Genomic DNA, 14,225 nt, shown 5'->3' with positions numbered 1-14,225 from the left:
TTCCGCCATTGCACGGTGGTTCTACGGGCTTCTCCCAGTTCTTTGATTTCCCCATCTTCACCTGCAGGGTGCTCAAGCACCAACCCCTCATAATCTCTCAACACTTCATCCACCATCACAAAGTCGTCTTGGACCGAACGGCAATGGTAAGATCTTGTAGGTAAGAGGATGCCGACCGCCGCCTTAAAGGATAGGTTGAAAACTTTAACATGCAGCTCACAAGGACGGCTCTCAGTGAGATCATCCACGGGGGGTAGCGAGGAGGCTCGACCACCTGGTCATCATCATCATCATTATCCACCTGCTGAGAGGAAGCCACGCTGCTTTTCCGGTGTGGTTGAGATTGCAGCGGGGCGAGGGCATTGAGCAATGCAGGATCTACAGCCTGCCCCCGAGCCATCTGAGATGTAAGTACTTGGGTTACCATGGTTAATTGGGCTTTCATGGTGCTCATACCCTCCTCTAAGTTAGCCAGGCGGTCTGTTTCCCTTGCCTTCCTCCTCTCATGGCTTTTATCAGGAAATCTCTTCCTTTCCGCAGAAAGCCATACTTCCACGGAACGGAGCCTTCGTGCCTCGTGTTCGTCCGCCGTGTTCTTTGTTCCCAAGGGCGCGTGTCAGCTCATCGTTCTCTCTTTCGGGCTGGAACAACCCCGCCTCCACGTCCCTATGTGCTCTTTCCAGGGCATCAATGGGAACCTTCAGATGAGCTTTCTTATAGATGCACTTCCCTGTTTCTGGATCCAACGTTCCCCCAATCCCGTAGAACCACTCCTTGCACCGTTCGTTCCAACCGTGTGTTCCTAATCTGATCCCTTTATCGGGTCGAGTCCCGCCTCAGCTGCTTGCCACTTAGGACGGTTAGCCCTGTATCCACCTGGACCCGGAATTTGGTGATATAGCTTCAACGCAGCATTTTCCTTATTTATTTCCAACCTTCTCTTAAATTCTTCTGACTCCGTGCTGTACTTCACGAATTCTTCCCAGTGATTTTTTACCTTCTCATTGTCCGGAGTCTTCTTTATCTTGATAAGGCGGCGCAATCTTTTCTTGTGGCTCTTGAATAGTTCGGCCATCTTCTTCTTGCCAAACTCGCGGAGGGCCTCGCTCCATCTTGGCCTTTTCAGCGTCACCCCCTCTTCGGGTACTATGTTGAAATGTGACATGAGCTTGTCCATAATGCTGTTTTTGGCTACATCATCGATATAAATACCTTGAGCTTCTTCCTCTGCAGACAAGCACTAGTCCCTTCGGCTTGTGCCATTCTCGAACGGTGATCGGGACGTGGTCCCTAACAAGCACTCCGCATTGAGCTATAAATGCCTTTGCACCTTTCTCTCGGAGCAATCGGTTTACCATCCTTTTCGATGTGGGTGATGTCGTGCCTAACACCGTCATCCAACTTTTTGGCCGGGCCTCGCTTCCTCGACTTTACGGAAGAAGTGCTCGATCCGGAGGGCTAAAAAAGAAATAATTCATAGTCAGTACAATTTAATTAGTTAATGCATCTAGTCGATCAACATCGGCTTAATTAGTTTATATACCTCGGTGATAACTACAGTTCGGGAGCCATTATGATGATCTTGTTCCTCACCGGCGCCACTAGGATCTTCTTCCTCAATATTCTCCGCTCCCTCACCGGAGTCATTCAAATAAGTTGCGGTGACATCGTCACCGCCATCATCCGGAATAACGTCGTCGTCGCGATCATCCGAGTACCGTTTGCTATGAGGTTCTCCATGAAATTTTCTTGAAATTCATCTCTCGTCCATGCTTTCTACAACGACCTGCAAGCTATACATAGGAACCATCATATGATCAAATTAAGGATAATGCGAAAACTGAAAATGGAGTTACATATGTAGTTCTTAACTAAGGATCGATAATATAGTGCTGAAAGCAGTATAGTGCAGTTACATGCATACATAGATCGGGTTCATGTTTATTTAACCCTAATACATATCAATCACTACTACAACCACTCAACCGCGCAGACCGGGTCCTAGAGGGCGCCGACCGGGTCCCGAGCCGCGCCGGGTGTACCCCCAAAGCCACGGAACAACAACGGGAGCATAGCTAACATGAGATCCCCGCATAACGCTCCATCCGGTCCTATACATGTTGTCTAACGCGTACATGTAACGGCGAACGTGCTGGTCCTCCGCTTCAATACGCTGAGCTACCTCCTCCGGCGGGGCCGGCTCCCTCTCGAAACGACCGTGGCCCATAAGACCTCCACCAAAGAATATCCGGGTCGACAACGGGACCCGGATTCCGCACCAAGGTGCGCGACCCGGAAGCTAAGACCTCCCAGTGCCACCCCGGCGGAGCCCGGTCCCGGACCTCCCCATCTCGCTCCATCTCCTCTAGAAGAGTCGGACCACGGCGCGGCGGCTGTCGCGGCATCGTAGCTACGAAAACAAATCATATATGTACTAATATAAATAAAAAACATGATATTGTGCTAAATAAAAAACTTCACTACTTTTGTACTAACGCCGCGTTCCACGACCCCGGATCGATCGATCCGGATCGGGGGTCGGGAACGACAGCAGGAGCGGTAGCGGGAATTGAATGACCCTGTTTTGGGGCGTCGGCAGGGCGCCGGCAGTACCGGCACCGCCACGGACTCGGCGCTCCTCCTCGCTCGCTCTTTCTCTATTTCGCGACCCTAAGTCTATGTCGCGGCGGCATCGCTACGGACTCGGCACCGCCACGGTCTAAGTCGTCGGCGCGCGCGGGGGCGGCACCGACACAAATGAATCTATTTTGTAACTTTTCTAACTTTTTTCTAACTAATTTTACTAACTTTTTTCTAACTAATTTTACTAACACTAACTAACTAATTTTCTAACTTTTCTCTAACTAATTGTACTAACACTAACTAACTAATTTTACTAACACACTAACTAATTTTACTAACACACTAACTAATTTTACTAACACCTAACACATTAACTAATTTTACTAACACACTAATTTTACTAACACCTAACACATTAACTAATTTTACTAACACACCTAATACTAACAATAATATAACAATTTCTAAAAATCTAACAATTTCTAATACTAACAATAATCCAAAATTTCTAAAAATCTAAAAATCTAACAATTTCTAATACTAACAATAATCTAACAATCTAAAAAACTTAAAAAAAGGGTGTGGCCGGGGGCTCACCTTGCTTGGCGCCGGCGGAGATCGAGGACGTCGACGGCGGCGCGGTGGAGAGGAAGGCGACGGGCGGCGGCGGAGGGCGCCGACAGCGGCACCGGGCGGCGGGCGACGCGGACGAGGCCGGGGCGCGCGCGCGGCGGCAGGAGGGGGAGGTGTCATCAGCGGCGGCGGAGGACGGCGTCGGTGGCGGCGAACGGCGGTGGCTACGGCGCGGGCGCGGGAGTTGGGCGGCGGCGGCGTGGGCGCGCGGCGGAGCAAGAGCCCGGCGGCTTCGTCCACGCGTCCGCGGCTTCGTCTCCGCGGGATTGATCTCCGCGGAGACGAAGCGGTTGCACTTATACCTCTCCCTTTGGTCCCGGTTCGTGGCACCAACCGGGACCAAAGGCCCCTTGGTCCCGGTTTGTAATACAAACCGGGACTAAAGGTCTTTTTGCTGCGTTTTGCTCGCGCGCAGCAAAAAGGTCTTTAGTCCCGGTTTGTAATACAAACCGGGTCCAAAGTCCAGTTTTTTAAAAAAGTTTCATTCCCGCCTTATTTCAAATGAAAAAAAAGCCACCGCACTGCGACACGTGTCCACCGCCGCCCGCGCCATGCATGTACTGGCCACCGCCACCGCCGCTGCCGCCACCGCCACCGCCGTGTACTGGCCACCGTCACCGCCGTGTACTGGCCACCGCCACCGCCGTGTACTGGCCACCGCCGCTGTGCCACACGTGTCCCTTCCCCGTGCCACGTGTCCCTCCGCCGTGCCACACGTGTCGCTTACCCGTCGACGCCGTCATGTACTGGCCACCGCCGCCACCGCCACCGCCGTGTACTGGCCACCGCCGCCACCGCCACCGCCGTGTACTTGCCACCGCCACCACCGTCACCGCAGTGTACTGGCCACACGTGTCCACCGCCGCCACCGCCACCACCGTGCCACACGTGTCCACCGCCGCCGCCATGTATCGGCCACCGCCACCGCCGTGTCTCCGGCAACCGTCACCGCCGTGTACCGGCCACCACCGTCGTGTACTGGCCACCGTCACCGCCACCGCCGTGTACTGGCCACCGTCACCGCCGTGTAATGGCCACCGTCACCGCCGTGTACTGGCCACCGCCGCCGTGCCACACGTGTCCCTTCCCCGTGCCACGTGTCCCTCCGCCGTGCCACACGTGTCGCTTACCCGCCGACGCCGTCGTGCGACGTGTAGCCACCGCTTCCACGTGCCTCGCCCCGCCGACGCCGGCGTGCGACGTGTAGCCACCGCTTCCACGTGCCTCGCCCCGCCGACGCCGGCGTGCGACGTGTGTAGCCGTGGCTTACACGTGCCATGCCCCGCGTGCGCTATATAGAGCGACGAGTGCGGGCGCAACCACACGCCGCCACCGCCTCCGCTCATTCATCTCCGGGATGCCTCCACGTCGTCGAGGGGCGTCCGGTTTCCGTGGCGTTCGAGTGCGTCCGAGCGGTAGGTTCACCGCCGAGATACGCGCCGGTGGCTTCCGCCTCACGCCGGCACGTACAACACGCCGGAGCTGGCGGCGCGCGCTTACGACGCGGCGGCGTGGCGCTTTCGGCGGCCAGGGCGAGACATGAACTTCCCGGATGTTGAATCGCTAGAGGAGGCGGAGTTCCTCGCGCCGCCGCCGTGCCTCGTCGATGACGAGGACCGTCGCCGGCACCGCCAGGTGCAGCGCAGGATCGCCATCGCCGAGCGCGACGAGCGCTTGATGCGCCGATGGAGGGCGCAGTTCCCCAATGATGCCGACAACACCGACGCGTTCTTTGCTAACCTTAGGGCACAACGCAGGTCCGACAGGCGCCACCGTCGGGCCGTCGCCGCCTTCGAGCTCGAGAACCCGAATACAACTTGGACCGAAAACGACACTCGGTGGGAGGACATTTGGACGGAAACAACCTCCGACGACGAGTAGAGACTAGACTAGTAATTTATCTATTTTATTGTAATTTCAATAAAGTCGTTGTCGGTTCTATTAGTTTAAATTTAGTTTATAAAGTCGATGTCGGTTGGTTTTGTTCAATAAAGTGGTTGACACGAAATTTATTACGATTGAACTGAAATTAAAGTACGAGCTCCTCGGAGAAAAGTTTCCCGCCACATACATGGAATTAAAGTACAGAGCTCAACTGAAAATTAATTAAGATACATCGCCAGATTCGACTGTTCTAGTCATTCAGTCATACTCGTGCCTAGCCCTATAGTACTCGCCACTGTAGTCGTCATAGTCGCCGTCATCATCGTCGCTGGCATCGGGGTCGCGGTAGTCGAACCTCGACGGGAGAGCACGCGTGGGCTGGGACTGAGGGTAGCGCAGGCGGGGGCCACGGTAGGCCATGACGCCCTGGAGAGTCCGGCCGCACCACCACAGCCGACGGCCGGCCTCGTTGAAGTACGAAGGAGGCGGGCCGCCCTCCTCGTGCCTGGCAAGCGCCCTCTCACGCCGATTGATGAAGAAGCTTTCCCAAGTCGGGAAGTAGTCGGGATGCCACTCGGGATTCCTCCGCTGCTCTGGCGTGAGCTCGAAGTAGTAGTGGTTCGTGATGGCCATCTCGCGCGCCACACCTAGAGGGACAGGAGGGACCGGTACGCCTCCCACGCTCAGCAACCAGCCGGTCGGGACGCGGTAGCCCGGCGGGCGAGGGTAGTTCGACGCGCAAAGCGCCTCCGCCTCCCGGAGGGTTAGAGATACGATGGAAGCCATGGGACAGAGTGATGAGGTTTGCAGATATGAGTCTAGATGTGATATGTAAATGGAGGCCAAGCCTACATATATATATAGGCGGGAACGCAGTGGAAAGCGCGGGAAGAAAAATAGGCGGGAACGCAGTGGAAAGCGCGGGAAGAAAAATAGGCGGGAACGCAGTGGCGCCGAAAACATTAGTCCCGGCTGGTGGGTACAACCGGGAGTAAAGATCATTTTTTTTCATATCTAACAAAACTGTCGGTGGGACCTTTAGTCCCGGCTGGTGGGTACAACCGGGACGAAAGATCCTTTTTTTGTCATCTAACAAAACTGTCGGTGGGATAAGGACGTGTGGGTAACCTTTAGTCCCGGCTGGTGGGTACAACCGGGACTAAAGATGTCGGCAGGATAAGAACGCATGGGTGGACGCACCGCTCGATGAGATAAAGCATGTAGCGCACGACGCCCTGTCGAGTAGAAGCGGTGCTGTGCCTATAAAAGGAGCATCGATACGGCTTGCTAAGCAGATCAACAAGCCAAGCGTAGATTCATTCCCATGGATTGGAAAATCTCCCGTGGCGCAGCTTCTCGAAGATGTTGTTGGTGCACACGCCCTACGGCATCTTCGGAAGCTGCGCCTCGGAATTTTTTCCCTGCAAGCCCGTGAACGACTACATCTCCTCTAACTGTGTTGGGGAAAGGGTTGGGAAATCTCCCGTGGCGCAGTTTCTCGAAGATGTTGTTGGTGCACACGCCCTAAGGCATCTTCGGAAACTGCGCCTCGGAATTTTTTCCTGCAAGCCCGTGAACGACTACATCTCCTCTAACAGTGTTGGGAAAAGGGTTGGGAAATCTCCCGTGGCGCAGTTTCTCGAAGATGTTGTTGGTGCCCACGCCCTACGGCATCTTCGGAAACTGCGCCTCGGAATTTTTTCCTGCAAGCCCGTGAACGACTACATCTCCTCTAACAGTGTTGGGGAAAGGGTTGGGAAATCTCCCGTGGCGCAGTTTCTCGAAGATGTTGTTGGTGCACACGCCCTACGGCATCTTCGGAAACTGCGCCTCGGAATTTTTCCCCTGCAAACCCGTGAACGACTACATCTCCTCTATATATATGGTACAAAAAGCCAACCACATCTCCACTTTTCATATCTTACATACGCTTAAATGATTACACAAAAATAAATGGGAAATTGATTGCCATGTTGAGATACTCATTTGTGCCATGGAGCATCTTCATCATTTAATCTTCTTCGGCCTTAACCATGGAGCATCTTCATCATTTAACTTGATGCTTGGATCAATGTTCACTCGAAGGGTGGAATTTCATCAAACTTATTACAATCTTCTCGACATGTCCGTCTTGTCCTCCACTCCCACGATGTTTCTTTTTCCGTAAAGAACTATGTGGCGCTTTGGCTCATCGTTTGATGTATTTGTTTCCTTATGTTTCCTTTTTCTTGGTTTGCTAGATATATCCTTCACATAGAAAACCTGGGCCACATCCTTGGCTAGGACGAATGGTTCGTCTCTATACCCAAGATTGTTGAGATCCACTGTTGTCATTCCATACAACTTGTCCACCTGAACCCCGCCTCCTGTTTTGTTGACCCATTTGAACATAAACAAAGGGACCTTAAAAGAAGGTCCATACTCAAGTTCCCATATATCCTCTATGTAACCATAATATGTGTCATTTGGGCCTTCATTCATTATTGCATCAAAGCGGACACCACTGTTTTGGTTGGTGCTCTTTTTATCTTGGGCGATCGTGTAAAATGTATTCCCATTTATCTCGTACCCTTGGAAAGTCACTACAGTTGAAGATGGTGTCTGGGCCAGCAAGTACAGCTGATCTTCAATATCTTCGTTATTCAGGAGATGTTTTTGCAACCAACCGCCGAAATTCGACATGTGTTCACGTCTAATCCAATCGTTCGACTGCCCCGGGTTCTGGGAGCGTAGAAAGTTCTTGTGGTCACCGATATACGGAGCCACCATGGTGGAACTTTGTAGAACTGTGTAGTGTGCTTGAGTCAAAGAAATCCCGTCCCTACATATCATTGATTTCCTTCCTAGCGTGCCTTTTCCACTTAGTCTCCCTTCATGCCGCGATTCAGGAACACCAATCGGCTTAAAGTCAACACAGAATTCAATGACCTCCTCTGTTCCATAGCCCTTGGAGATGCTTCCTTCTGGCCTAGCACGGTTATGAACATATTTCTTCAAGACTCCCATGAACCTCTCGAAGGGGAACATATTGTGTAGAAACACAGGACCGAGAATGGAAATCTCATCGACCAGGTGAACGAGGAATGCATTGAGGAATGCACATAGCTTCACAATGGGCAGTCGAACATTTTCCGGTAGAAGCCCCCTCAATGCAATCGGAAGCAACTGTATCATTATCACGTGACAGTCATGAGACTTCAGGTTCTGGAATGTTTTCTTCTCCATATTTATTATTCCCTTTATATTGGAGGAGAAGCCAGACGAGACCTTGATACTGCGCAGACATTCAAAAAATATTTCCTTCTCTCGCTTTTGTAAGAGCGTAGCTGGATAAATGACGTCCTTTAACTCTCTCATGCAGCTTTTTGGGGTCTTTCCAACGTTGCTGGTCCTCCCGTGCTTCGGTGTATCTTTTGTCTTCCCGTACACGCCCGTAAAGCCTAGCAGGTTAACGCAAAGATTCTTCGTCACGTGCATCACATCGATTGAAGAGTGGACCTCTAAGACTTTCCAATATTCTAGCTCCCAAAAAATAGATTTCTTCTTCCACATGGGCGCGTGTCCGGCATCGTCATTCGGAATGCACCGTCCGCCAGACCCTTTCCAAATATTACATCTAGATCCTTGACCATACCAAATATATCAACACCATCATGATGGGGAGGCTTCCTCCGGTGATCAGCCTCACCGTTGTAATGCTTGCCTTTCTTTCTTACGGGATGGGTAGTCCTAAGAAATCGACGATGCCCTGTGTACACGACCTTCCCGACCTTTTTCCAAATAATCACCTTCGAGCTCATGTAAACAAGTGCATGCATGCATTGTATCCCTTGTTTGACTCGTCCCGAAATGTTACCAAGAGCAGGCCAGTCATTGATGGTTACGAAAAGCATCGCTCTTAGGTCAAATTCCTCCTGCTTGTGCTCGTCCCACACACGTACACCTCGCTAGGGACCACAGCCTGTAGAAGTTCTTCGACTAATGGCTTCGTGTACACATCAATGTCGTTCCCGGGTTGCTTGGGGCCTTGTATGAGCACCGGCATCATAATGAACTTCCGCTTCATGCACAACCAAGGAGGAAGGTTATATATACAAAGAGTCACATGCCGAGTGCTATGGCTGCAGCTCGCTCTCCAAAAGGATTCATGCCATCTCGTACTTAGACCAAACCTTAAGTTCCTTGCATCCTGTGCAAAGTTTGGGAACTCTCTATCGATTTTTCTCCATTGGGATCCATCAGCAGGGTGCCTCAACATTACGTCTTTCTTACGGTCTTCTTTGTGCCATCGCAACAACCTAGCGTGCTCTTTATTTCTGAACAAGCGTTTCAGCCGTGGTATTATAGGAGCATACCACATAACCTTGGCAGGAACCCTCTTCTTGGGGCGCTCGCCCTCAACATCACCAGGGTCATCTCGTCCGATCTTATACCGCAATGCAGTGCACACCGGACATGCATCCAAATTCTCGTACTCACCGCGGTAGAGGATGCAGTCATTAATGCATGCATGTATCTTTTGCACATCTAATCCTAGAGGGCAGACAATCTTCTTCGCTTCGTACGTACTGGCGGGCAATTCGTTACCCCTTGGAAGCTTCCTCTTAATTATTGTCAGCAACTTTCCAAATCCTGAGTCAGTGACACCGTTCTCTGCCTTCCATTGCAACAATTCCAGCGTGCTGCCTAGCTTTTTATGGCCATCTTCGCAAGTTGGGTATAACAATTTGTTGTGATCTTCTATCATCTTGTCGAAGGCCAACCTTTCCTTTTCAGTTTCACATTCTCTCCTTGCATCAGCAATGGCCCGACCAAGATCATCATCGACGAGGCTCATCTCGGTGCCTCTTGATCTTCTACTTCATTGTCTTCATTGTCTTCTGCAGTATCATCGTATTCAGGGAAATTGGGATAACCGTCATCATCCTCTTCCTCTTCTTCATTGTCTTCCATCATAACCCCTCTTTCTCCATGCTTGGTCCAACAATAGTAACTGGGCATGAAACCGGATCGCAGAAGGTGGCTGTGAATGAGACTCGAGTGAGCGTAATTTACGGTATTCTTGCAGTTCACACATGGACAATACATGAAGCCACCATGTTTGTTTGTCTCCGCCACGGCCATAAAATTATCCAGTCCCGAAGTGAACTCGTCAAACCGTCGGTCAATGTACATCCATTGCCGATTCATCTGCATGATATAATTTAGCCGATCAAAACCATTACGTAACATCACGATGTATATATACACATGCATTTTATCAATTACGGATGAAAAGGATAAAGTTGTTAACCTCGATGAAGAAGAAAAAAACAAGTTAAGTGTGGCTTGATTTGTGTAAACTCAAGTGGCAAATCCTCTTAAGCATTTCATCGAACACCTCTTGTGCATGTGAAGAAGAGAGGAGAGCAATACACCCCTCTTGTGAAGAAAGTGAAAAAATGGCCAAGTGTGGCTCACACTTGGGCAGGGCAAGGTAATATAGCCGGATTGGGGACCTTGTCCCGGTTTGTAACACAAACCGGGTCCAGAGGGTGGGCTTTGGACCCGGTTTGTAATACAAACCGGGACTAAAGGTTTCCCACGGCCGACACGACTGTCGCGCCCTGCCGTGGACCTTTAGTCCCGGTTTGTATTACAAACCGGGTCCAAAGGCCACTCACGGACAAGCTCCAGCGGGTGGGGTCGTCCTGGGCAGAAACGAACCGGGACCAATGCCACCATTGGACCCGGTTTGGTTCAGCACTGGGACATTTGCTTGGGACCAAAGGTCTCTTCTCCACTAGTGCTTGTTGTTCTAAAGAAAACCAACCCGTAGAGATTCACACTTTTGGGATGTATGGACAGACTGCAATTATTCAGTTCTGAGCTCATCCTTCAAATAACACTACCCTTAACAGGTATTGATTTTCCTAGACCATCCAGTTTTACTGATCAGTGATCAAGTTCGTGCTTTAAGAAAATGGATTTTGCATGGAGAAGTGGCCTTCATTCAGGTAGATGGCAATAGATGGTGTATTTGTTTGCACACATTCTTAGTTTACTCCCTGTCTGATCAAATGCCCTATCTACTGTATAGGTACATATAATGGTTTATTGAATGTTTGTATAGTGCTACTTCACGGGTATGCTTGATTGAGCGACTTTTGAGGAACTTGGATGATTTATAGGAGATCAGTAAAAAAAGCTACATCATTATAAAAAGTACAGTTTACTTGAGGTTTATAAGGTACTGAATGTTGGTAGTGCTCATAGGTGAAATTACCATTTACCATCAAAAGAAATATATATTATGGATAATGTTCAACATTGCACCATGGACCACATTCTCCAATTGTGTATGATGCCATCAACTCTAGGATTTGTGCCATCAATGCTCCTTATGCTACCAAACATCTATATGGAAGTTTAGGAAATCAAGCTTTCGATGTATACCTGCTTCTTATCCTTTTATCATTCAATATATATAGAGATATTCTGGTAAAATACTAATGTATGACCTGCGACTGCTATTATCCCGTCATATTATAGAATGGTTAGAATCCATAAAAGGAGTGCCCCAGTAAGCCCTATTTCTAACTATTTTCTATAGATGAAATCCCATGGATTTTGTGTTTCAAAGTTGGTCCTTCATTAGTTCATAAGGTCGACGACCAATTGGTGGTCCTATTGACCAAAAAAATTGAGGTTGAGTATCCTCTCCATCACCTTGATTGGTTAGAGTTCGAAAGCTTATTCAAGGAAATCAAATTCACAAATTGCTGCATGATTAAGGGTGGCGTACTCTTTTTGGTTGGATTGATTTTCAGACATGCTACCTATTTGCTTATGGATAATATTCTTGAATGATCATCTTGAATCATGCTTGGTCCACCTCTTTATTTTGTGAATTACTGAATTTCGTTCTCTACATCCATGAAGCAGATTGGAAGGATGAGAGAGAACAATGAATGGTGCTAGGCTTGCTTTGTTCCTGTTTCAAGAGCAAAATTCAATTCTATATTGAAAGCAAAATTACAGAAAATGAACTGTAAAGATAATTGTGTTTGATTAGTTTGATAAACCATGGTCCTGTGTTTCATATATTACAAATGGTTAGATTTTGCAATGTCTTTAGAGGGCATATCTTGTAGCATGCCTTATGCCCAAGTTATTTTATAAAATCTACAATAATTATTTACCTCGCTCTACTACTGCCAAAATTGCCAGATGCTTAAAAGAGATATACAGCTTACAAAAAAGTAATGCTATCGATTGATCTCTTTTATTTTTACTCCTTTCAGGTTGATTTATTTGGGATATCCTAGATTTCGTGGTGTTACTGTATATGTAAAAAATATTGGTTTACAGTCCAGGCTGCTGCATTCCTTTCCATTATACAGAAGTTGCTCCTATTTTTACTTGCATTGGTTATGTAAGAGTATACAAAAGTACGTTATACTTGCAAGAGAACCGGTTGAACTTCTTTAGAAGCAGTTTTCATTTCTATGATGCACCGTTTGCACCATTGAGTTAATCAAGCCTTATTTCACACGCCATATTTGCTTAATTTCTGCAAGTTCAATATTGAATTATTCTTAATGAGCGGTTAGTGATGTAATGGTGTTTCTTTCATCCTAAACCCGAGCAACATGACTCTGTTGAGAAGTCTGTTGCTATTTCACATGCCCGACTTTTAGTGTGATCTAGGCATGTTGCATGTGGTGGGTGTGTGGTATACGAATACCGTCTTTGTTGACCTTCTGGCTAATGGAGTACTGCTAATCCCGAGTTGCAGACATAACTGCTTAGAAGGATGTGGTTGTTTATCCTCTGAATAAAGTTAAACTTGATCACCACATCAAGTCCTGAATGTTGTTGGCTTGATTTGTACATATATTTAATCAGAATTATTTGTGACATTGTCATGAGGCAGAATCAGAAATATAATTAGTTGCTCTTATGAAATTATGTATTAAGTTTTGGAGTAGTTTCCCTAGATTTCGTAGAACAATTTACTCCCCTTGAAATATTTAAACTATAGCTTGGCATAGCTATTAAAAAAAACCATTCAGTGTGTAACAATTAGAGGAATTCCTCTTGCTTTTTGGCTAGCTGGGGTTTCATTTCCACTAAGAAAATGCATAATTCTCTGAACAAATAGGACTTGCAAATTTTTTTTGTAATTTCAATATTGCTATCGTGTTTTTTCAGAAAGATGAAAATGTCCAAATGTTTGTACACCATATCTACTATTTCTTCAAACATATTTTTTGAATATGAACGGGCGCGGCAACGCGTGCTTTTATGATCTAGTACAATATAGGGTGGTGTACTATATCATATCTGTGCGTATATTACATGTACTTTAACAAAGGAGACCCTGAGATGGGGAAAAAAATCAATGAATTGAGCATGCAATCGTACTGCCTATATACATTTCAAGAGAAACGAAGCTCAATTAGCCAGCACAAAGGGGGGAAAGACTACTCCTGACCATCATCCGCCGTGCCAGCAGGCTCATCGACTGCGTCGCTTGGCTGAGTTGTTGTTGTAATATATAACCCTCCGCTGGAATCAACTGTGAGATCGATGATGGTGCGGTCCGGTTCGTGGTTGGGAGATGCAGGCGCGGCTTCAGTCCCATCGCGGCACGGACGGGTGAGCGGCGCCGCTGGTAGGCCGCTCCCACTTGCACCCAGAGACGCCATAGCTCGTCTCAGACGGTGTTACCTGACAGGATCTAGGCACGCGGTGGAAGCGAGGAGGTCGAGCTCGATCACCGCTGCAGTAGCGTTGATTTCCACAGAGCTCGGCGAGGTGTGTGTGGTGTGAGGAGGTTGCTGGTGGAGGAGAGGCACTGGAGCTCGCTGGAGCAAGGCCGCGGTCTTATGTACACCGATGGAGGCCGATCAAGGCACACGGTTAACATATCTGCCACGTACGCGGGCACGCCGCGTTGCTTCTCAGCATAGTTAATTTACGGATGCTTCCCGCATGGATCGAGGAACACGCACATCTCAAAGGGATGAGAAACGGTCATGGCCCAAAGAGAGGAGTAGCTAGTACATATGCCTCGCCCGTGGCGCCCCTCTCCAGTAACAGTTGCGTGTGGCGCTCCCTCCTGTCCTACCCAAAGAGAGGAG

Source organism: Lolium rigidum, chromosome 7, assembly GCF_022539505.1.
Source record: "Lolium rigidum isolate FL_2022 chromosome 7, APGP_CSIRO_Lrig_0.1, whole genome shotgun sequence".
NCBI lineage: Eukaryota > Viridiplantae > Streptophyta > Magnoliopsida > Poales > Poaceae > Lolium > Lolium rigidum.
The sequence above is the reverse complement of the archived record's forward strand: the minus strand, read 5'-3'. Positions refer to the sequence as shown.